Raw genomic sequence first — 24,258 nt, 5'->3', positions numbered from 1 at the left:
ACAGAGGGGAGCAGCCGCAACTTTGTAAAGAGGTTTCACCTTTGTTTAATAAAGGCCTGTTGAAGTTTGTTACTACCTTGCTTGCATGATACAACAAAGGCATCTATGCAGAAGTGACTATTCTTACTACCAAGTAAGCCTTCACCTTATCAGCAAGCTTTGGTGCATGAAAAGCTCTACTCAGTTAGATAGCTATGTAGCTATTGCTATGTACATGTAGAGTTGGGAGTTAGATGGTTTACTTACATGTGCATATAATTTTAGGGACAGCACTATCATTTTCTTTTAAGCAAGTGTAATGGATAATTTACCTTAACCAAACTGGATTTGGAGCATACAGAGCTATGGTGAGGCAAGGAAGGAGGTGAAAGGAAGCTTGAGGTTTTTAAAACTTAAGCAAGAGAAATTCTTTCTGTTTGTATTTCCAGGAGTTCAGAATAACTTAAAAAAAAAAAAAGATAAACAGCGTATTCCCAGGTTATGTAAATATAATTTCCTGGCAATGTTTCAGTTGATCATAGTGACATATTCATTACTTAGTGAACCAGAAATCATATAGAAGATGTCACCTTCTAAAAGAGAGAGGGGGTATATATAGCACTGGACTGCTGCCATTTGGGATTTGAACTAAGTAGGGACATTAAAATGCATTTACTTAAGTAAACATGTAACCGCTGAAAGTTTCAGCAGTTACACGCGGGGCAGCAGTTGGCTCCTTGGGAGCCGGTGCATGTTGGGAGCCAGCTTGAAAACTGGCTTCCCACACATATTAAGAGCCTGTGTGTAACCGTGAATGTTAATCAATGAGCCCAGGCTAATTGGTTAACCTTGTACATTTATACTTTCACATCCCTAGAGTGGTCCAAGGTTTTTCTGTAAAATCCAAATTAGCTTGAGAGCTTCCTTTTGGCTGCTTAGCCAGACGTGTTTGGAAACTTCAGAAGTTTGCTCATCTCCAGTTTCCAGATGCTCCCCCACAGCACCACCCAAAGCAATGCTTTTTGTTGTTGTCCAGGTTTTTTAATGTAGTTTGGCTTTGTGTGACAGCATCGACTCAAATTAAATAGCTGAGTTAAACTAATAACATTTTGAGCAAAAGGATTAGTTGTGGTGGGTGCAAGCCAATATTGTAGAGGTAATGGGCCAGCCTCCTCCCTAATGTAACTCCATTTACGTTAGTGGTGTTCCACCAGCAATGGAGTTAGCTCTTTGTTGTTTTTATGCCCATGGTGTTTTCATCTATGATTTATTTGCTTCACTAGTGAGAAAGATGCTTCCTCCTTTTTGCTTGTTTCCTGACTTTTAAGGTCATGTATTTTTATATCTATCTGTGTGGGTGGGCATGTGTGAGTCTCCGTCTCTCTTCTCCTTATGTAATGTCAGATGGAAGTTTAGAACAGTGCACTGCAGAAAGCCAACCCACATCCTTCACCCACACAGCCTCTGAAGCAGTTACACCGACATCAATCAGGGAAAACCCTCAGACTACATGCACCGTTGGAGCAGGTGCACGAGGGTTCATGGCTTCATCACATGACTGTCATACTGCAATGTATCACCTTCTGTTATCTGTTACTTTATCTGTATACAGCAGACCTATCTACCTACACAGAAAATTAAGTACATGATATGAAATTTTTAGACACTCTAGAATTCAAATTATACTATCCCTTTCTTCACTGACATGTGGAAGAATGTTCTTGCAGTACACTGGTGAGGAAACACAAGAAAAAAAATTGCCTGGCACCATTCATTGCCTTAAAAGTGCTAACCAGTTTGCTAATTTTGCAGTCAGGAAAAGCAAAACCTAAAATACATGAAGGCGGCAGAGGGCACATGGCACAGACAAAGGAAAGCCATATGCAAAACTAAGCCAAGAGTTAGCTAGTCTGAAAGATACAAAGAACAGATATTGTACTAGGGAGAGAAGCCTGTACTAATGATGTTATACCAATGACAGTAAGAAGTGAGTAATGCCTTTTGGAATCATTCAAAGATTTTCTGAATTTAATTATTTCAAGGAATAGAATTTCTGCCACAGAATGGGTGTCAATAGCTTTTAAAATTGTGTATGAATAGATTGACTACTGCTGCTGCAATAGTTTACCTTCAGCCTTTTCTATTTAAAGCTGGCAATGCACTCTGTTCTTTTTCCTGTTAATGGCCAAAGTAAATTACTGCCCTTAGCTCTGGGTCTAATTAGCCAAGGTGAAAAAATATTTCACAGAGCAAGGTTTCTAAAATGATGCTTGAGTGAATGTGGAGCAATGACATACTCTCAGTGCTACATTTGGAAACTTCTGAATAAATGATTCTGTGATTTGCAAGTTGTGGCATACGAATACTAAGCTATATAAAACTTAACTAAATGAAATAAAAACACATTCTACCTTACAAAATGGAGAAACTGGCCTTTCCCAGTTCTACCTGCTGTGGAATTCATTGTGCTGAAGACCAATGTTCCCTCTAAATTTTTCCATCCATGTGCCGAATACATTTTATTGTGTGCACCAATGAAAGTGTGGATGTGCTGCTGGCTGTGGGTGCTGTGGGCACTCTGCTAATCATCTGGGCAGCATTTGAATCTCTTGTTGGTAGCCACCCAAGCATTCAGCTTACAGGAAACACTGCTGAGGACTGTGTTCGGTTATACTGATGTAAATGTGGCGTAATTCCGTTGACTTCAGTTGACTCCATGGAAGTCAGTGGCATTCCTCTCTACTTACATGGATATATATGAGAGGAGACCTTGGTTCTGTATCTGTTCCTATTACTTTATTTGGGATATTGATGTATAATCCTCTTCCCAAATATATATAAGGAGTAAACATTGGGGGAAAACTGTGTCCTGTACGTTTTCACATGTGCACTGAGGAGGAAAGTCCAAGGAACCCTTAGCGATTGGTTCCGTAGAATGCAGGGATCGCAGGGGGCAAAGCTGCACTCTCTGAGGCTATATCTATACTACAGCTCTCTTGCGCAAAAGCCTATGCAAATGAAGCTCAGATTAGCATATTGCTACGCTTCATTTGCATAATTAATTAGAGGACCGTTTTTGCACAAGAGGCTTTTGCGCAGAAAGGAGCTGTGTTGATGGCTCCATTTTGTGCAAAAAACCCCTCTTGTGTAAGAGCTGGTCTTCCTGAAAAAAGGAGGAAGAACAGCTCTTGCACAAGAGGGGGTTTTTGCGCAAAAAGGAGCCATCTACACAGCTCCTTTTTGCGCAAAAGCCTCTTGCGCAAAAACTTCCCCTAATAAACGGCAATATGCTAATCTGTGCTTCACTTGCATAGGCTTTTGCTCAAGAGAGGTGCAGTGTAGACATAGCCACATGTAAGGGTAGTCTAGCATAGGAGCTATCAGAGGCATTGTGCCTGCTTGTAGCATGCTGCCGCCCAGTGCTCCTGAGACAGGATGCATCTGTACCATATTTCAAGGTGCAATTGAGTGCTTTTGCTTTTTGCGTTGTCCCCATTTATTATGATTGGCTCCTATGTCTGTTGTAACTTTGTGAACCAGGTGGAAGAGTAAAGGGCGTATGCTAAGCACTTTTATTTTTTAAAGGGAGTGCAGCGTCCAGTGATTTTTTTCTTGGTAGGTCAGAGTTGTAAAATAGTGGCCAGGGTGCATCACTGATCACTGTATAAACTTTAACCAGAAGAAAGAAAACAAATCCCAGTCCTTTTGAAACAAATAAATATAAGCCACCATTTATTATCCCAAATTAATGTACACATAGAGATGTACAAAAATTTACAATGTGCATTTTAAAATCCACCATTGATAATCAGTTTCCCTTTTATTGACTTGTCAACCTATTCTTGTCTGTGTTTTGCCTGTTACAGGTGATATAATGACCAGAGTCTAGAGCAGAGAAGGAAAGCAGCGTGTGCTCTATTCTGACTGTTTCTTATAGTGGCCGTGTCCAGACTCAGGGTTTTTTTCGGGAAAAGTAGCCTTTTCCCAAAAAAACTTCCCCTGCGTCCAGACTCAAGCTGCGTTCTTTCGAAATTATTTCGAAAGAACGCGGCTTTTCTTTCGATGGCGGTAAACCTCGTTTCACGAGGAAGAACGCCTTCTTTCGAAAGTTCCTCTTTCGAAAGAAGGCGTTCTTCAATGTAAAGAGGCCGTCTTCGAAAGAGAGCATCCAGACTCGCTGGGTGCTCTCTTTCGAAAAAGCGGATTTCTCTTTCGAAAGATCCGCCTGCAGTCTAGACGCGATCTTTTGAAAGAGGCTTTTTCGAAAGATGCTTTCGAAAGAGCCTCTTTCGAAAGAAGCCTGCAGTCTAGACATAGCCAGTATGTTTTTAGCTGCAGAAGAGAAACCCGGAATTTTGAAAACCTTGAAATTAAAGATTTCCTGTTTCAAGGCCATGCATTCAGGATATTCTGGTAACGATCACTTTTTTTCCTGAAACTGGCCATTCCTGAAGTCAGAATGCCAAACTAGTTGAACCACTGATCTGATTGTTTAGCAATTCCTGTATTTCCAAGTGTCTTCACTTTTCATGTGCCAAAGCCACATCCATTTCAGTAATCATGTGGAAAGAGCAGGGAAGGTGTACTGCATTCCAACTGCTTATGGTAACTTTGCGCAACTGCTGTTCCCTGGGGTCAAGCAGCTCCCTACATAGGAGAAGAGCCATGTGATGTCCACACAGGGTTTTGATGTTACTGATGAAGTAGCAAAACAGACTTGTTGAACCTCACAACTTAGTTATGTCTTCTAATCATGTTTTCCACACAGTTAGGGCTGAAAGAGCTAGGCAGGAAGAACTTTTTTTTTTTTTTTTTTTATGATGATTTGTTGGGATAGATAGTGTTAATGAAAATTTGAAAGGAAAGTCACATTTGGAGAGGACCTGTACTTCCCCTGTATTTCTGACTTTGAAATCAAAGCTGGCTTTAATGTGCACCAGGTGTCCTCAGGATATTTTGATTCCTTTCAAGCAAGGGAATTAGCCTTACAGTTTCAACATCTGTGCGTATCAGTGACAGGGTGTATTCTTGTATAGATCATACCCCATGAAGTTCAAAGGGCATGAGCAGTTTAATAATTGATTCTGTTAGTAGCACTGGAAATTGACAACCACAAAACTGCCCTGCTTTGTACAGACCCTGGTCTGTTCATTTCTCCCTCCCTTTCCAGCACCCATCCCTTACATTGACTTGCTTAACCGCAACTTAACTTTCTCAGTAACCAGACTGAACTGGTAGGAAAGTTAGGAAGATGGCAGCAAAGCTAGAACATTAAGATTATGTAGCAGAATACTAAAAATAGATATCAAGAACATTCATTATTGTTATTTAAAGTGTATAAAACAGATGTGACAAAACTAGGTGTTTGTAAATTTAAATTTACAGTTAAATCCTGTGAAAGGAGAGAATGCCATTTTATTTCAGATTAATGGGTCTTTGAGGTTGGCAGTCTGGCCATTTATCTCTCTTTTTCTAATTTTTTCTTTCCTACTGCAGGTTGGGGAGGTTGTGGTCAGGTGGCTCTGATATCAACTAGAAACTTCAGATTTCCTACGTTCCTTTCACTCTTGCTTTCTTCCTGAGTCTTGCATGAAATTGCACTCCTTTTTTTGGTGGTTGTGCTCATCCTGTGAAAGATAGATCAGGTGAACTTTGTTGTTGTTGGACCTGTTTCCTTCTTTTCATTCACTGAGAGAGCCTAGGATATGGGAGACTACTGGTGCAATGAATTAATTAGATCATTATGTAGAAAACATGTATCTGTTTGTCTTTATTGTATCCAATTTTGACAGATATTTACTTTCAAAGAACTTGACCTAAATCATAAATTGGATGAGACCAAGTTAGCTGGAGTTCTGCCTAGACAAGACATAAATGATGCTCATAAATTGAAATTATGGCAGGCTGGCCACTTATAACAAAGATGGCAGGGGGTGGCGGATTCCTATGAAGACCAGGAAGTCTGTTATAAGTGGATAACCCTTTTAGTCACAAGTTGGAGCATATGATTGATTGGTTCAGTGGACGTGGCATCATATGCCATTGCATGGGCGTGGACAATAAGAAGTGGCTAGAACTCAGCATGAGGGGACCTAGGCTTTTGGTGAATAACCTGTGATGAGACTTTGGTCCTCCACAATGACTAGCCAGGATGCCTGGAGTAGTGGACAAATGTCCAGTTTGGGAACGTCAGTAAAGAAGTCTAGGACTGGTAGGCAGGTCATGAAGGGAGTGACGCAGGAGAAAAGTGATACAGTCATATACAGTGAATTTGGCAGTTACTGGATATACAGGGACCCTGTACCAGAATTCAGAAGAGAAGGAAGGGCCTGAGTTCCTGGATAATGCCACCTGGAAATGGTGGATATAAACCTCGGAATTGAAGCCTCTTCTCTCTGTGTACATCTGGGTGGAAATGTCAACTTTTAGGCACTTGAGCTAACATTCAGTAATTTAACTCTGTGACCTGGTACAGTTTCATGGAGCACTCTTGATACTGGAATTTAGCTGATCAGAGATCCAGCAGAGCCAGAATAGTAGTGGTGGTGGTGATTATAGTTGTCTTCCTCATCAGCAGCTTCATAGCATGGTGTAAATCTAGCTGGCCTTCACCTGTGGATGTGGGTGTTTATTTTGCAGCTGTGATTCTTATTTAGATGACTCGGTGTGATTTATATACAGCCAGTCCCCGACTTACGCACTTACGAACTTGGCTTTTCTCACCCCGGAGCTCGCGGGCGGCGGGACCGCCCATAGCGCAGTGGTCCTGCCACCACGTCCTCCGGGGCGAGAAAAGCTGCTCCGGGTCTCCCTGATGTACTGGGGGGGACTCCCCAGCACAGCAGGGAGACCCGAGCAAAGCCGCACAGGCAGCGGGGTCCCCCGCCTCTGCGGCTTTGCTCCGGGGCAAAGAAGCAAAGCCGCACGGGCGGCGGGACCTCTGCGCCTCCGCGGCTTTGCTCGGGTCTCCCTGGTCTGCTGGGGGGAGAGGGGGCACAGCTAGTGCGCCCCCCCCCCCCCCCAGCAGACCAGGCTTTTGTTGCGGGACGCCTGAGGTAGAGCAGCTGGGGTGCTGCCGGGTTGGTCCTGTGGGGACCTACCCAGCAGTTCCCCAGCTGTTCTGTCCCAGGAGTCCAGATTCAGCCGCTGTTGAAACTGATCAGCGGCTGATTCCAGGAAGCCGTGGGCAGAGCAACTCTGCCTGGGGCTTCCTGTAGTCAGCCGCTGATCAGTTTCAGCAGCGGCTGAATCTGGAGCCAGTTCCGACTTACATACAAATTCAACTTAAGAACAAACCTATAGTCCCTATCTTGTACGTAACCCGGGGACTGCCTGTAGTATTTGGGAAATGTGGTGTTGCACTTGCAGCCAGAGATCTTTGTACTGGGAACATTTTCTTAAGTAACAAATAACCAAACACTGCGATATCTCAATGCCTAGAGTTACAATACTGATAGAGAAACAAAATGTGACTGTGTTAGTAATTATAATTATACCAGTAATTGTTATGGCATGATTTATCCCAATGTCCCTTTGATCTTTCAAGCAGACACTGTGTGAGTGTATAATACAGTGTCAGAGGCTGGGCACTTATAGAAAATTGACAGGAGCCATCCTGCAAACATCAGCAGAGAGAGAAAACTAAAATGTATTTTTGTCATTTTAAAATACAATATGCATATGTATAATTTGGAGACTTCATATAACGGTAAAGTAGCTTTGCAAAATTGTCATAAAAACTTAGCAACCCAGGCACAACATCTATTTGCCTGCATTTTCTATAATGAGTCCATCATGGAAAAGAGCTATTTTAATTGACCATCAGAATATGACCAGTGGAGGGTGAGGGGTGTGTGGGATTTGGCAAGATTACAGGAAGGTATCCAATGACTATGGATGATGTGGCTGATTGTCCAGTCATTACTGATGTTAATCATATGTTGATTGAAAAACAAAATCTCAAAAAGCCTTTCAAATGAGTTGTTAAAGCCAAAGAGAAGGGCAGGATTGAAGGATTTGAATTCATTTAGGCTTTACTAGTTCAGAAATTAGGTTCAGGCTCAGATTGCTAGCATATGGTTACATTTCATGAAATGCTATCATTAATTGGGGTTGGAGGGAACCTTGACATTGAGCTTGTATTATGGTTAACCCTTGTTGCCAAGTTTGATAGCTTGCCTTTAGACTGAGTTTAGTGTCCTTGTTAGAATAAACAGTCCACAATTTCTATTGTAAAATCTAGATCTTGTTCATTGAACTGACTTATATTAAAGATCCTACAATTGTTGAAGGTAGTTTAGTAGACTGGATAAGAAAGCCTGAAGGAGTGTGTACCCAAATTTGCTTGAATGAATGAAATCTGGTTCCTCCTGAAAATACTATTGGAATGATTTTTTCTTTACTTAAGTCACTTTTCATGCATTTGGTAAGCAATAAGTAATATCCTAATGTTACTAAAAGCCTCCGCAAGCTGTCTTCAGCAGCAATATTTGAAAAGTTCATGTGCCGTGGCAGGGATAATGGAAGAGAAGGGTAAGGATGCTTTAATATGCAAGGCTAAAGGGCTTTCAACTGCATTGCCGTTACTTATTTTTAACCATCAGCTTTCCTGCTCAATAACGTATCATTCTGAATGTTTCATTTAAAGAAAAGTTTTTCCCAGGGACGTTTCGGGCAAAGGGGTATATCTGTTTTCTCTAAGGTAAAATCTTGAAGAAATAATTGTTCTTAATTTTTTGCCGTAGGGTATTATCTACTATCGTTATACTTGTGCTTTTAAAAATAACAAATTACATTCATAGAATAAATATTTTGAAATCTTTCCTTCTGCCCATGGCTATCTTTTATACTAATCTGATGAGTGAAAACTTGTAAATCCTGTGTTTGATTGGTGTCCCTAAATTTAGAAGTATCGTAGTTAGTATTCTGTGCATATTTTGCTTTTGAGTCTTTGAGCCTATCCTTGCAAATTGCAATATGGTAGCAGATTAACCCATAAGATGATAGATATCAATTTATGGCACTATATGAATGAATTAAAGTACTGCGCCAGTAGATTTCCATGTACATTTCCCTGGTTGGCAGTAAGAATACCCTACCTGTGCTACAACTGGTTAATATTTGTATAATCAACTGTTTGGTCTCTATATTTGAAATGTCTCTGATAATTTTCTGTTCACATTTCAAATATCTGGAGGAAATACCCTAATGCACAGCTATTTCTCCTGCTGTCCCACACTGGCAAGGTGGTGTGGTTTCCCTCAAAGGCAGACACAGAGGGAATGCTGCAAGCTGTGTGGTGGGTGGAAACAGGAAGGCCACTCCCACATGTCAGAAGTAGAGGGGCAGGACAGGGAGAGGAAGTATAAAAGGCTGCACCAACAGCTCCTTTGAGAGGGAGCTGCCAAAGAAGACAGATGCTTCTTCCTTGCTTCTGGAATGGGATGTTGAGAATGTCTGCTGCCCAGCAGACCAGCCTGAGCTTCCAGAGAGGCCTGTCACTCCCATTGCTGAGGAGCTGCTACTGTTACTCAAAGTTCCTTCTAATCTGGCGATGGCATGCTTGGGACTTTATTCCCCTGCTGCCTGTCTGTGCGGGAGGGTAGAGTCCCAGACCATGCCACCGCAACCTCTTGGGAAGCTTGCGCCTTATTCCTCCCCTCCCCGTGGCAGCATGCACTGCCTGAGCAGCCAGAACCGGCACAGTCCGGGACACCCAACCCTTTCCCCGCGCGCGGGAAGGCAGTAGGGGAACAAAGTCCGCAGTGTGCAACAGACCGGCATTTTAGGTACTGCTCCGGCTGTTCAGGGGGGAGGAAGGAGCAGCTTGTGTACTTCTGGTACTAGGCGCGTGGCTGCATAACTCTCCCGACCCCGCTGGAAGCCCGTGCTACCTCTGTTGTTCCTGGAGCTTGCATCAGCACGGCATTCATCTTGGGGGGTGGGGGCAGTGAGGAGGAACCCCAAAAGCCTCGCGCTCGACTGGTTGGTCCCCCAAGATCGACCAGTAGATCGCGATTGACGGGTTGATGACCACGGCCCTAGGATATAGTTGCCTATGGCAATTTCTTTCAAATCAATGGAATATTGGGACATCATGTAGTGGGGACATGTTGGATGAGCTTGCTCACAAGAGAAGGCTAGTAGGGAACTCTGCTGAATTAGTGAATGTACAGAGATACATTAGCCGAGTTTATTTGTGCCAGTCTTAGTATATTTAATATGTAGAAATGTCTGACCTGCTTACAACTACATCTGACCACTTAAAAAACCTAAAGGCTCAGCCCAGAGTGAATTTTTACAGCTAAGTTATCGATGTGTGAATTCTTAGAGTAAAATACCAATCAGATATGGAATTGCTGGCTTACGTTTGGCTTTAGAAGCACTATTGGATGCAGTTATAATAATGTGTTAAAACACTATCTGAAAAAAGGATGTAGAGTGAATGGGTACATCTGTTGACAATCTTTCTTTTTAATTTGAAGCCACCTGAAGGCTCTAACTAGCTGAATAATAACCCAATCCCCATATGGTTTCCGTTCTTTCAGAGTAATAGCACGCAGAAAAAGAATCTACTTTTAGCTCTGGCTTCTGTTTGCTTCTTTGTGAGTCTGAGAACGCTTCCTGCCTGCTTGATGATAGGAAATGTAACCAAAACAGTCTTAGATGAGTGACATTTGTCATGCCTTGCTTTCCACGTTAGTAACTTGTGTAAATGGGTACACAGTACCCATTTGTACATGCTGATGCATGCCCACAGATAGGGATGGCATCTAACTATAATTTTTATCTTGTTAGCTCCTCAGTCTTTATACAATAGATATTAGAGGGTATTTTTTCCCATTTACAATTCCTCTTATAGTCTAATCTCACATTTTTGTGCTGTTACTTTTCAGTTGAATATAATTTTGTATCTAAAGTAATTAAAAGGCACATTTGTTAAAAATGCAATTAAATTTTAAAGCCACTTTTGCTTGGTTAGAAAATTACACATGGAAAACATCTTCTTTTCTGCTTATATCTCTTTTTTTTCTTACATTCCTCATATGTAAGAAATACATATGCATATGCCCTCAATTTCCTTCCTGCTCATATTTTCCTCTTCTTTCATGGTTTCTTGTCTATTTTAAATATTGTGGATACCTGTGGGTAACTAAGGGCAGCCCTGTTTCACCCAAAGAGGGTGTCGGTGTGGGTGTGTGTGGGTGGGGGAGAGAATGGAGAAATGGTAGCCATTTTTAATAAGGGTAAAAAGAGGAAGTAAGAGGAAATAAGGGCAACCCCGGGAATTACAGACCAGTCAGCTTAACTTCTATACCCAGAAAAATATTGGAGCAAATAATGAAGGAATCAGTTTGCAAATATCTGGAAGATAATAAGGTGATAAGAAACAGTCAGTATGGAATTGTCATGAACAAATCTTGTCAAATCAACCTGATACCCTGTCAAAAGAAGCTGACGAGCCTCGTGGATGGAGTGAGGGGAAATTGTAGAAGAGCTATATCTAGACTTCAGTAAAGCTTTTGATACAGTGTCACATGGCATTCTCATTAATAAACTAAGGAAATACAACCTAGATGGAGCTACTATTAGGTTGGTACATAACTGGTTGAATAACCATTCCCAGAGAGTAGTTATCAATGGTTCACAGTTATGATGGAATGGCATAAGTTGAGTTCTGCAAGGATCAGTTCTGAAATGGGTTCCGTTCAATATCTTCATCAACTATTTAGATAGTGGCATAGAGCTTATGAACAGTGTATATCACACCCCTATTCAGTTTGGGAATGATGACAAGTTGAGAGGGGTTGCAGGTGCTTTGGAGGACAGGATGAAAATTTAAAATGATCTGGACAAACTAGATAAATGATCTCCGATAAATAGGATGAAATTCAATAAGGACAAATGCAAAGTAGTATACTTAGGAAGAAACAATCCATTACACACATTCAAAATAGGAAATGACTGCATAGGAAGGGATATATCATTCACAGTGGACCACAAACTAAATATGAGTCAACAGTGTAAGTGTTACAAAATAAGAAAAAATCATTCTTGGATGCTTTAGCAGGAATGTTATAAGCAAGACACAAAAAATAATTCTTCCCTACATTGATTAGGCCTCTGCACTAGAATATCATGTCAAATTCTGGGCACCACATTTTAGGAAAGATGTGGACAAATTGCAGAAAGTCCAGAGAAGAGCAACAAAAATGGTTAAAGTTTAGAAAACATAACCTATGAGGCAAGATTGTAAGAACTGCGTTTGTTTGATCTGAAAAAGGCAAGACTGAGAAAGGACATAACAGTTTTCAAATATTTAAAATGTAGTTGGAGAAGGAAGGTGAAAAATTATTCTCCTTAACCTCTGATGATAGGATGAAAAGCAATGGATTTAAATTGTAGTAGGGGAAGTTTAGATTGGACATTAGGAAACACTTCTTTTCTGTCAGGGTGATTAAGCACTGAAATACATTGCTTAGGGAGGTTGTGGAATCTTCATCATTGAAGATTTTTATGAACAGGTTAGACAAACACCTGTCATGTCCAGATGGTGCTTGGTCCTGCCATAAGTGCAGGAGACTGGACTTGACGACCTCTAGATGCCCCTTCCAGTTCTATGAATCTGTGATTAGAAGACCATGGGAAGTGTAGTTTACAAAGGCTCTAAATGACAGCAAATAGCCTCTAATATCTTACAGTCATGAGATTCTGATAATGTGAGAGCCCTCAATTCTAATTTTTGTGAGAAGGGCTCTGGTCCACAGTTTTAAGGCCCCTAACCTCACTTCCAGTCACATAGGATTTGAAATGCCAATCCTCTCTTCTTTAGAAGTGCCTTGTATTAAATGTCAATGAAGCAATACAATTTACACCCTTTCTACTGATCCATAGTTAAATTTCTTCAACATGCCAATGCTAGGGAATGACAAGTTTGGGGATTCCAAAGCAATAACATGAACACTGAGTAACAGAGTTGACTTTTTGGTTAATGTTTTATTAAACATCCCAGCTTTGGAAAATTTCAAAAACACTGTGAGTAAGAGGACAAGCTTCATTATCATGACAGTGTCACCAGCTCTTCCATTTTGTTTGCCAGTTCCAAGATTAGGCTGGGGCAGGACTAGAGCCAGTCTCACAATGACATGAGTCACATCAGCTCTTTAACAAATTTGAGCCATCTGATTGCCTGTTCCCAGCTTGCATGCATCCTGTGACAGAATAAACAGTCAGCATCATCACAAACGGAACTGTCTCTCCTTCTTGCCCACAGCACCTGACATTCTCATGGGAATAGAAAGGGGAATAGGGAACTGAAGAGAGATCAAAGGAGAGCTGCTCCTTTCTGTTTGAAACACCTAGTCTGGGAGGAGAAAGTTGGGGATGAAGAGCTCCTGGATCAGTCCTCCCCACCCTGGTGACATTGCTGCATCCCTCTAAACCTAGCAGAGAGAGGGATGAAGAGCCCAAGGGTAGGAAGATGACGTTGGGGGTTGAACTGATGTATTTAGGGGATAGAGTTCATTTCTAGGCAGGAGACTGGCAGATGTGGGATGAGAGCTCCAACAGCAGGGGCCAAAATCACTTTACCCAATAAATTTGGGAGTATGGAAAAACACTATTTCTCTCTTACACTGGGGTTAAGTTGGGATAAGGTTGAATTTAGATAACATAGCTGAAGTTGAAGAAGCTTAACTCGGCTTTTGGCGCTGTCCACACTGCAGGAAGTTGAAGGGAGAACACTCTCCCTTCGACTTCCCTTACTTCTTATAGAAGCAGGACTACTGGCATCGTCTGGAGTGCCCCCTCTCAGTTCAAATTAGCTGTCTTCCCTAGACCTGCTAATTAGAACTCTGAAAGATCGACAGTGGCAGCCGTGGTGTAGACGTACCATTACAGCTTAATCTTCTCTGTGGTGGAGACGTACCATTACAGAACATTGGACAGAGGAGTTAAAACTCAAAGGACATAACACCTCTATGTACAATGTAGTCTTTTTTTTTTTTTTAAACGCTCGTGTGCTGGGAAAGGCAATTTCATGAGTTTGTGGAAACTGATACAAGATTTTTGCTTTCTTAAGGTTTGCAATATGGTTATTATTTATTCATTGAGCATGGAAAAATATCCAAACAAAACTTCCAGTTCTAGAGCACTCCTGTGTCACATTTCATCCTTTGCTTTCAAACTCTGGTTTGCTCTGCTGTCTTGCTTAATAAAGGAAGAAATACTAGCTCACGAGACAGCCAGCATCTCTGGATTGGTATATCATAAGTTATGTGTGCGTGCAACACATACATGCACTACCAATCCTGCGAACACATCAGTATGGAATGGATTCTAGAAACCTGAATCTATCCCAGATGCAGTGCAGAATCCTATAAGCAATAGTTTGGCTCCTTAAAACAAAATGAAATATTGCTTTCTGCAGAGGTCAGTTATCTGTTTCTAGATGGGCTCAGGCATACAAGAACATACTGCATACTCTTATATGAAGCGCTTTTATTGCTGTAGATGCTAAACTATTTCTTTTGTGTGCATGGGCATGTATGTGTTTTTCCCTGACTATTTTAATATTTGTTCAGGTATTTTATTATAGAGGGTTGGATATTGTATTGGTAACCTCCCTGTGTTGCTTTCTTCATACTCTTTACCTTCAGGGCGACCACTGCTGTCATGTTTCACCTTGAGCTCGGAAATGCTGGCCAGGGAAATGCATTAGATTTAGTATTTTTGGTTCTCAGAGAATTGTCCTCCCAGATGCACCTGACAAGGCAATAAGATGCAGTTGAGTCATAGTTTAATAATTTTGCTTGCTGTGGAAAACAGCAAGGTACTAGATAGTCATCTTCATATTCTTGTGCAGCAGAAGCTGCACTGCAGTTAAGGATGCTTTAGAGAGTTTCAATCAAACAGTAGAAGCGAATGGTGAATTTCTGAGCTCAGTGAGTTTTAATAAAACAAAAAATTACATCATATGCTTTTTATATTGATTCTGTCAACAGATCAGGATATCGGATTGTCTCTCAGCCCATGCATTTGGGAAATTATATTGCCTTACTACAGCTCAGGTGACTGGTGAGGTTTTACACTAAAGTATGAATTTGATGAAGCTAGAATGGCTTCAAGCCATGTTGCTTTAAGTCAGTAGATGATTGAGCTTTCGCTTCCTCCTGAAATTCATGTAATTTCATCTCTGCCCATTAAAAAAACATCCTCAAAGCTTATTTTTGAAGCATTCTTAAATCGCTACCATTGTTGTTGCATTGCCTTGTTTTTATTCTTTTTGTTTACTCAAATTGTAATTTTTTTTTTTTGAGGTTGGGGTGTTTTTGTTAATGAGGATTTTTTATTCAGCATCTGAGTGCTTTTGTAGGAGCTAGTGTATCACCTAAATAAACTGGTTGTTATAGGGTTGTTTCTTCTTTCGAGTATCTATGGGGAATGGAAATAAAAGCATTATGGAACATTGCAGTATATTGCCAGCAGTGTTGTACCCAATGTGAAGGTGAAAAGGAGTGCACATGTCTTTCCTCTTTATCTTTTTATTTCCCTGCTTTTAAGGTTTTGGGTGGATGGCTCGTACTCTGCTGCATGCCTATCTGTCATTAAATGTTGTGTTTTTGCTAATATAGATGGTGTGTTTCATGTGCATGCACAATATAAATACATACATTGTCCATTTGTAGGAAGAAGGTCTGTACTATCTGTACAGTTAATATTGGTTGGATGGTATTAAATGATAGTGACAGATTATGTGGGTGTTGAGGGTTTGACACAGCGGGAGGCAGCACATAAGTATCTTCAGTATTAACGCGATGGACATCCAGTCAGCAGAAGGGTGTCCAGGCCTTTCCCTAGGAAACATATGCCAAAACTATTATCAAAGACTACGTCATGGCCTGCAGCAAACTGGACGGGATGATAATGAGGAGGGAATTGTACAAGATAGAATAAGTGGGCATCCCATTTATCACAATGGAATGACAAATAAACAGATTTATTTCTCTAATACAGTATTTGCTCAGTCAGCAACAATGGCATTGTGGTCTTTATTAGGTTTATACCATTGTTTTACTTTTTGTTTTCTTTGGCTGCTATTTTTTAAATGAAAAAAATAACAAAGGCAAACATCTGAGATGCTGTAAAAAGCACCGTGGACCCAGGACAGCTCATTATTTCTCCTTGAGGGGAAAAAAAAATCTGTGGTGCACTGTGTGATGTCTGTGACAATGTGTAATGAGGCACTCTACTATGTCGAACCCAGAGTCATAATTCTGTCTTATCTGCTGTGATAATAAGACTTTTTGAACTACTGAACTCAACAGAAGTTACAGATATAGAGGAAATGGCTTGTGTTTTGCCACCTATTTAAAGTTATTAAAGACCGGGTGATTCAAATGAGTTAACCTTTAGCTGTAAGACTACAGGCAGTCCCCGGGTTACCTACAAGATAGGGACTGTAGGTTTGTCCTTAAGTTGAATCTGTATGTAAGTCGGAACTGGCGTCCAGATTCAGCCGCTGCTGAAACTGACCAGCGGCTGACTACAGGAAGCCCGAGGCAGAGTTGCTCTGCCCTGGGCTTCCTAGAATCAGCCACTGATCAGTTTCAACAGGCTGAATCTGGACGCCAGTTCCGACTTACATACAGATTCAACTTAAGAACCCCAGCTGTTCCCATGTCAGCTGCTGCTGAAACTGATCAGCAGCTCATTCCAGGAACCCCAGGGCAGAGCAACTCTGCCTTGGTCTTCCTGTAGTCAGCGCTGGTCAGTTTCAGCAGCGGCTGACTTGGGGACGCCCGGGGCAGAGCAGCTGGGGTGCTGCCGGGTTGGTCCAGTAGCGCCGAGGATCGGCGCTGCGGGACCAACCGGCAGCACCCCAGCTGCTCTACCACAGGCGTCCAGAGAAAAGCCTGGTCTGCTGGGGGGGGGGGGCGGGGGGAAGGGGGCGCACTAGCAGACCAGGGAGACGCGGGCGGTGGACCGAGATGCACTGCGGTCCCGCCGCCCGGGTCCTCCGCGGCTTTGCTCCGCGTCTCCCTGGAGACCAGCAGACCAGGGAGACGGGGAGCAAAGCCTCGGAGGATGCCGGCAGCGGGACAGCCGCGTTGCGTCTGGGCTGTCCCGCTGCCCGCGTGCTCCGTGGCTTTGCTCCGCATCTCCCTGGTCTGCTGGGGGGGGCTCCCCCCCCCCAGAAGACCAGGGAGACGCGGTGCAGCTTTTCTCGCCCCGGAGGACGCGGGCGGCAGGACCGCGGCGCATCTGGGCATCCCGCCGCTCCCATCCTCCGGGGCGAGAAAAACCCCGTTCGTAACTGCAGATCCGACATAAGTCAGATCCGCGTAACTCGGGGACTGCCTGTATATGTCTCCAATCCAATTTGGAAATCACTTTGCTTGAATGATGCCAAAGTTGCCTAATCTTCATTTTTCAGCAGCTTTCCTCACAGTGCTTGTGTTGGAGTCTTGCACTCCTTGCTCTTTGGCTGATCTTCTTGTGTTGTTTTTGTTTTCTAAAGGTTTTCCTGGCTAGCAATGAGGCCCAGAAATCAAGCCAGTGCTGCTAAGTGAGGGACCCACTCAGGAGCTGTTCACTGATGACCAGAAAGGCTAGCCTGCCAGTCTTGCTGCTATGGCAGAAGGTGCTGCAGTTGTGACCAAGCTATGTCCAAGTTATGCCTTTCTGTGGATACTGAAGATTACGGGTGAGAACCAATGCTCTCAAACTCATTTCTAATTTTCCTTTTTTTAAATCCATCACTCATAAACGATGCCAGAAATACTGTTTGATTTAAATGTATTTGCATTCATTTTATTTTGTCCTTGATTTTTCTTGGTAGCTGTCTATGAATGTGGGCATCTGAATTCCAGGTGATAGAAATTTCTTGTGGGATTTCTGATCTTCACTGTTTTGCATCCTAGGAACTCATTTATTATTAAATTTGAAATAGGGATTGGTCTGATATGCATTTTGGATGATACTGCTACATGTCTGGCATACTGACAGGTCAACTTCATGTTATTATATTTACATGTCAGCTGGGTCATGTCATTGAATAGGAATTCAATTCTGCAGTTAAAGATGAACATTTCAGAAGCTACAATATATGGAATTTTAAATCATGCAAATGGATTGTTGTTTAAACAATGTCAGATGGCTATTGAGCAGGAAAAAGAGGAAGGAGACTTGTATTTGAAAAAAAAACCCTGATTTTTGAATGAATTTAGTTTTACAGCCTTTAACTATTCCAAGGTGAATATCTTCAAACGTGTCCAAGGAGGGGAACAAACAGTGAAGCCAGACCCTTGGGAAGGTGTGGAGGGGGCTGGTTCTTCACTCCCAGAAAGCGCGAAGCTCAGGCAGACAGGACGACGAGGTCAAGGGCTGCCTCCCTCAGCACTGTCTGGACCACAGTGCTGCCCCCCACAATGCTACCTGGAGTCCCCTTCCCCGGCAGCCCAAGAGCTTCAGCGTCAATGTGCTTGAGTAGCAATTTAAAGGGCTCAGGGTTCCGGCCTGTAGGAGTTCAATGGAAGGAAAGATCTGGTTGCAATTCATTTTGCCAAATTATAAAAAACAAGTGCCACTGGCTCCATTCTTCTGTCAGAGATGATGAACAGTGACAAGAACAACACAGGTGTGAGATTTTTTTTTTTAAAGGTGTGAAAATTATGCAATAGGCTTGGCTTTCTTGGATGGAAAAATTTGCATAATGGGAGCTTGACCACTTGCTTCCCACAGTGAATTGTGAAAACTCCCTACAAGGCATTGTGTGAGAGGGTAGAACATGGCTCACTGGGATACCAGAGAGCATTAGGAATCTTAAAATGCATGTAATTAAGTAAACCGTGTAATCACTGAAAATTTCAGCAGTTACACAGTTATACGCAAGTGGACTCTCCGGGAGCTGGTGTATACTGGGATCCAGCTTTTAAGCTGGCTCCCTGTGGATACTGGCTCCTGCCTGCTGCCGTGCGCTCAGGGAGCTATCTGCTGCTCTGCACTGTTGCGTCTGTATCAGAGGCAGCAGCATGGGATGGCACCTGGCTCCCTGGGTGGCATGAGAACCTGTTTGTAATCGTGAATGCTAACCAATAAACCTAGGCTTATCAGTTAACTGTTTAAAAGGCTACACTGTACAGTGCATCACAGTTTGTGTCAACACAGGCACCCCTTGTGAATATGTGCAGTACTGATGCAAGCAGTCAAGTATGAACACACGTGAGTGATACACTAACTGCTGCGTTTTTATGCTGACGTACTTGGCACAGACTAAACTTTAGTGTAAACATGGCCTAACTCTCAGTAACTGTAGTGGATTCAAACTTTAGTGAGTGAAGAGGAATGCAACTGCTGTATGAAGCTGCAAGAACTTTAAAAAAATCTGAGAACTCTGCTTTTTTTATTAGAAGTCTATTCTCCAATGACGTTGATTTGACTTCTTTCTGGTGCTACGTGTCACTAAAGTAGATACTAAGGAACAAAAGGGACAATTATACTTGTAGAGACACTAGCTAAAATGTGAAATTATCAGAAACTTTGCATCTTGTGCTTTGAGGTTACTACTTTGTCAGGTATATCTCTACATTGTAGACATCAGGAGCCTGCACTAATATGTTCTGGAATGAATGGGAGTCTTTTCATTGACTTTGATTGGTTCAAATTCTAAGTAGAAGTAGTGGTTCATTCTGACTTGAAAGCTATGCTAAATTTGGAAAGAAATGTAGCAAAAGAAAATTTCCGTTATAATACAGCTGAATACAGCATGCTTAACCCCTGCCATTATGTATGAAGCTGTGAAATGCTCACGATAATGCAACATTAAAATGAATGATTTTTGCACTGCAGTGAACATGAATAATTATTTTTGTTCTTCTTAGCGTGTGTACATACAGAGAGATTTGAATTGTTGGTATATAATCAGAAACTAGGATCCAGAACTTGAAATAGTAGAAAATAGTACCAGTGCCACAAGCTGAAAACCAAGGCCTGTCAGATATTATCATATCTACTCCCCCTTTCCACTTTATTTGACCCAGGAGGAATTCATTCAAATGTTCACTAACCTTTACTGGACAAGAATAGTAGCTTAATAAACATGAATTTTCCTTGGGGAATTCTAGTGCATGGTGTTAGTTTGGGTTATTTTCCCTGTCCACCTCCAACCTCTGACATTTTCCCCACCTTATTGCTGACGGTCTTTCAAAGGACAAAACTGTAACACTGCTGCTTGATATTACAAAACTCTCTTAAGGGAGATAAGTTGAACTGTTGTTTTCCCAGAAAAATCATATAAATTTCCTTAATGGAAAAATTAGATCAAATGCTACTTTGTTAAGCCCTCAAGGAAAGTATATTTCTATTGTGAACAATTCCCATTGGGAAGTCTCAGAAACTTTAAATACTGATACCATTTAACTTTAGAGGAAAAATGAAAAACGATAAACTATTGGATATCTGGCAAACTGCAAGTGTTAAATTTAATAATTAGACTTTCACTGATTGTAGCTCATATTTATAAAATGAACGAAAGGAGAAATTTACAGAAAAGAAGTGAACTTATAACTCTCTTCTCATTTTAATTCCAGTGTAAAATCTATTCTAGGCAGTTGCTTAGCCTCAGTCAATGCAATCCCTCAATAGTTAGAAGAAATAAATTTTGGTTTGTCTATCTTCCTTTTGCTCAATCATAGACTGAACACATTCCAGATTCCACTGATTTTGCTCTCTTGGAGCAAATATTCATAATATTTTGAAATTATGAATATGGCCCACCTCTTCTAAAATGCCATTTCATTTATTTTCTCCTAACCTCTGAATGTGAAGAATTGGTTGTACTACAGGCAGTCCCCGGGTTACATGGATCCGACTTACATCGGATCCCTACTTACAAACAGGGTGAGGCAATCTCGCACTAGCTGCTTCCCCCCAGCAGACCAAGGAGACGCGAAGCTAGCGCCCCCCACAGCAGACCAGGGAGAAGCGGAGCGGTTTTTCTCAGCAGACACCTCAGCTTGAGAATAGAGGACTGAGGGAAGTGAGGTGTGGGATAATAAAACTGAGCTCTGGAGAAATGTTTGGGTAGAGTTTCCCCTACAATATGTACCAGTTCCGACTTACATACAAATTCAACTTAAGAACAAACCTACAGTCCCTATCTTGTACGTAACCCGGGGACTGCCTGTACTTTGGTTACTGTCAGAGCTAAATAACATTAGTTATTCTTTGCTTACTCTCATGCTGCACAAAACCTCTCCTCTTTATAGATCTTTTCTGTTTCTTAATTGGTCCACCACTGCCTGAATCACTATAAATAAACCTCTTGTTCCATGTGTGTATACTGGAAAACTGTGATGGTAAAGAATGAGTGCAACTTATGATTTATGTAATAGACTTGTAGGTTCTATGTAAACAAACACAACTGGATATATTAAAATTTTGAAAATTCGGACGAGGTGCTGGTGGAAGTTCCATTGCGTTTAAAGACAGCATCATGATATTTAAATGTCTAGTAACATAACAGATTTAATCTTCTTTCTGACTGGCTGATAGTTGTATGTTAATACTCTACAGGGAATAGCGGTAATGAACTCAGAAGCTATTATTTGTCAAATCATTTTAGCATCCACTCTCTATCATACTCAGATTTAACCCTACTGTACATTGTTGTATGGATGCTACAGCTTTATGCTCATTCCTGCTTAATTATCAAATAAGCAGTACTCATTCTTGCATCCTTATTGATTGGGAAGTTTATAAAATGCTGGTTGTTATTACACAAGTAAAATCATGGTATCATTCTGACTGCCAAAAAGAAAATATAGGTATTAAACTGCTACATATTTTCCCATCTCCTTGAATAATTCCATATCTTCATATAAGGATCTTATTTCATTCAACTTTTAAGATAGCCATGCATATTGCATAGCAGAAAGTAATAATTGAAATAAATAAATGCAGTGAAAAAGTCAATGCAGTCAACATGTAGTCCAGTTTCACAAGTAATATTAATTTTGAAATTGTACATAGCAAATTGATGAAGCAGAATAGCCTTGATAATGAACACCTTTTTCTTCACTTATCTTACAGTGTGCTATGAAAAGTGAGTTAAACATGAGATTGTGCTACGTTGCTTTATCTGGATGTGACCTCAGAAAAGTTTATAGCCATGCTGTAGGTCAGGTTAACTAGTCCTGAAATAAACAACATACTTCTGTGCCCTGAAGCAAATAGCATTGTGTTTTAAAACCATGGCAGCAAGTCTCAGAGCCCAGATCTACAGACTTAGGCTCACAGTATTGTGCTCTAAACAGCAGGGAAAAATTGGTTGAGCAAAAAAAAAAGGGGGGGGGCGGGGGGGAGAAAACCCAAACTTGTTAAGCAAAAAAATCTACATAATGAAAAGCACCTTTAAATTACCTCGCTCCCCCCGCTCTCTCAGATGACGACAGCCATCTATTTGAGAGGAAAAAAAAAGGCCGCTGCGCCTTTAAATTACCACGCTCCTTGCTCCCCCTGCCTTCGCAGATGCCACCGGCCATCTGTTCGAGGAAAACAGAAAATACTGAACATTTTACATGTCTGGTGTTCTGGTTTTTTTTTACTGGACGGAAGGCCAAAATACTGAACTGTCCGTTGAAAACCGGACACCTGGGTACCCTAGCCTGAGTTTGGGCTCTGAAATCCAGTCCTTTCCCAGATTTCAGAGAATGAGCATCTACTCAGCTGTTTGTTGTGCTGAAATGCTGTACTGTGAGCTCAGTCTGTAGACCCAGTTTCTGCGTTTTAAAATGTGATTTAAACACTTAGATGCAAAGGTGTTAGCTAACTCTAAGGCAAAGAATTACCTTGGGTTACAGTAGGGCCACAAACATTAGTCTAAATGCATCTTCAATAGTCTTTTTAGACAAAGATTTAAAGGCATCATGTTACACTGTATTAGCTAATATATTCTAACACATTTTAAATCCAGTGTACATAAAGTAGTGTATGCTTTAATGTTTTCTAAAGTGCTAAACTGGCTAAGTAAAAGTCTTGGTTCCCCTTAGGTTATTATTGAATGAGTTTACCATTTTTTATTATCCACGTTAGACTTTTAAAATGTGTCTGTGTGTGTGTTGGTTAACATGTTAACAACACTTTTGAAAACCTTAATCTAGACAAAGCCAATGAGTCCCATGTAACATTTGCTCAGTGTATAAGTAAAAGGATGGTTATGTGTGTTTTTGTTTGCTTTAAAATATCAGTCTTGCCTAGTTTCTGAAAGTCAAGCTGTGATGCTTGTTTCATAATTTAATGAACAATTCTGTTCCAGATATGCAAAATATAAAAACACTCAATTTCATTCTTTTGGAACTGTGTTGGCTCTGTAGTGTTAATCAGTGTAAAATAATAAAATCACTTTTACACTGATAAAGTTAGCAGCTCTGACTGAATATGCATATGAAGGAGTTCTGGTGATCAAGAAAGTATTATTTGGACAAAGTCCTGAGGTCTTATTCTCCACTACCTTGCAATTTATGTAATCATTTTTTCCAGTGCAATGTGGGTTTAAAACAGTACCTGTTGTTAGACTTTTATGTCCACTTTGCACAGGTGTAAATGAGTATGTAAATTGCAAGGCAGTGGAAAACCAGGCCTATTAGTTACTAAAAGCAAACTTTAAGAGGATTGTACATACTATATCTATCTATCTATCTATCTATCTATCTATCTATCTATCTATCTATCTATCTATCTATCTATCTATCTATCTATCTATCTATCTATCTATCTATCTATCTATCTATATGGCCCATTCGTCTCGAGAGACGGTGGTAAGCAGTGGCAGTGACAATCTGAGTTGTATGTGGAGCTGCAACTTCTTTCATGGCTTATGCATCCAATATTGGATTTGCACAGTTGATTACAATAGCTACATGCCAATCTACTTCTGTTTTCATGAGTCTGAGACATTTTCCTTCTGAGATGGAGTTCTTTTGCATGACTGGCACAGGTCCTATCGAAAAATGACGTGCCCTGTTGTAATAATTGTCGCCAGGTGTTGCCATCTGATGACATAGATTCCTAAGAGCTTGGATTGATGTTAAACCTTTTCAAAGTGTATTTACATATATCTTTGAATTTTAACTTTGGCCTTCCTCTTGCCCTTGCTCCACTTGTTAGTTCACCAAAGAGGATTTCTTTGGGAAGGCGTTTATCACTCATTCTCCTCACATGGCCAAGCTACCGAAGTCTTCTCATCGCTATGAGACAGGGTATGCCAGCTCTTGATAGGAC

General features: G+C 41.2%; 1 protein-coding gene across 22 annotated transcripts in view; it reads left to right on the top strand.

Moving 5' to 3' along the window:
* LOC149525314 (uncharacterized) overlaps positions 1-24,258 on the top strand; it is a 398,451-nt gene that overhangs the window by 300,277 nt on the left and 73,916 nt on the right. For all 22 annotated transcript variants that reach the window (XR_016348815.1, XR_016348814.1, XR_016348819.1 and 19 more), the window contains one exon: positions 17,498-17,683. The gene's annotated coding sequence lies outside the window, so the exon portion shown is untranslated. The remainder of the gene's footprint in view (positions 1-17,497; positions 17,684-24,258) is intronic.

This window comes from Pelodiscus sinensis, chromosome 2, assembly GCF_052426305.1.
Source record: "Pelodiscus sinensis isolate ZL-2025 chromosome 2, ASM5242630v1, whole genome shotgun sequence".
Taxonomy (NCBI): domain Eukaryota; kingdom Metazoa; phylum Chordata; order Testudines; family Trionychidae; genus Pelodiscus; species Pelodiscus sinensis.
The sequence above is the reverse complement of the archived record's forward strand: the minus strand, read 5'-3'. Positions and strand labels throughout refer to the sequence as shown.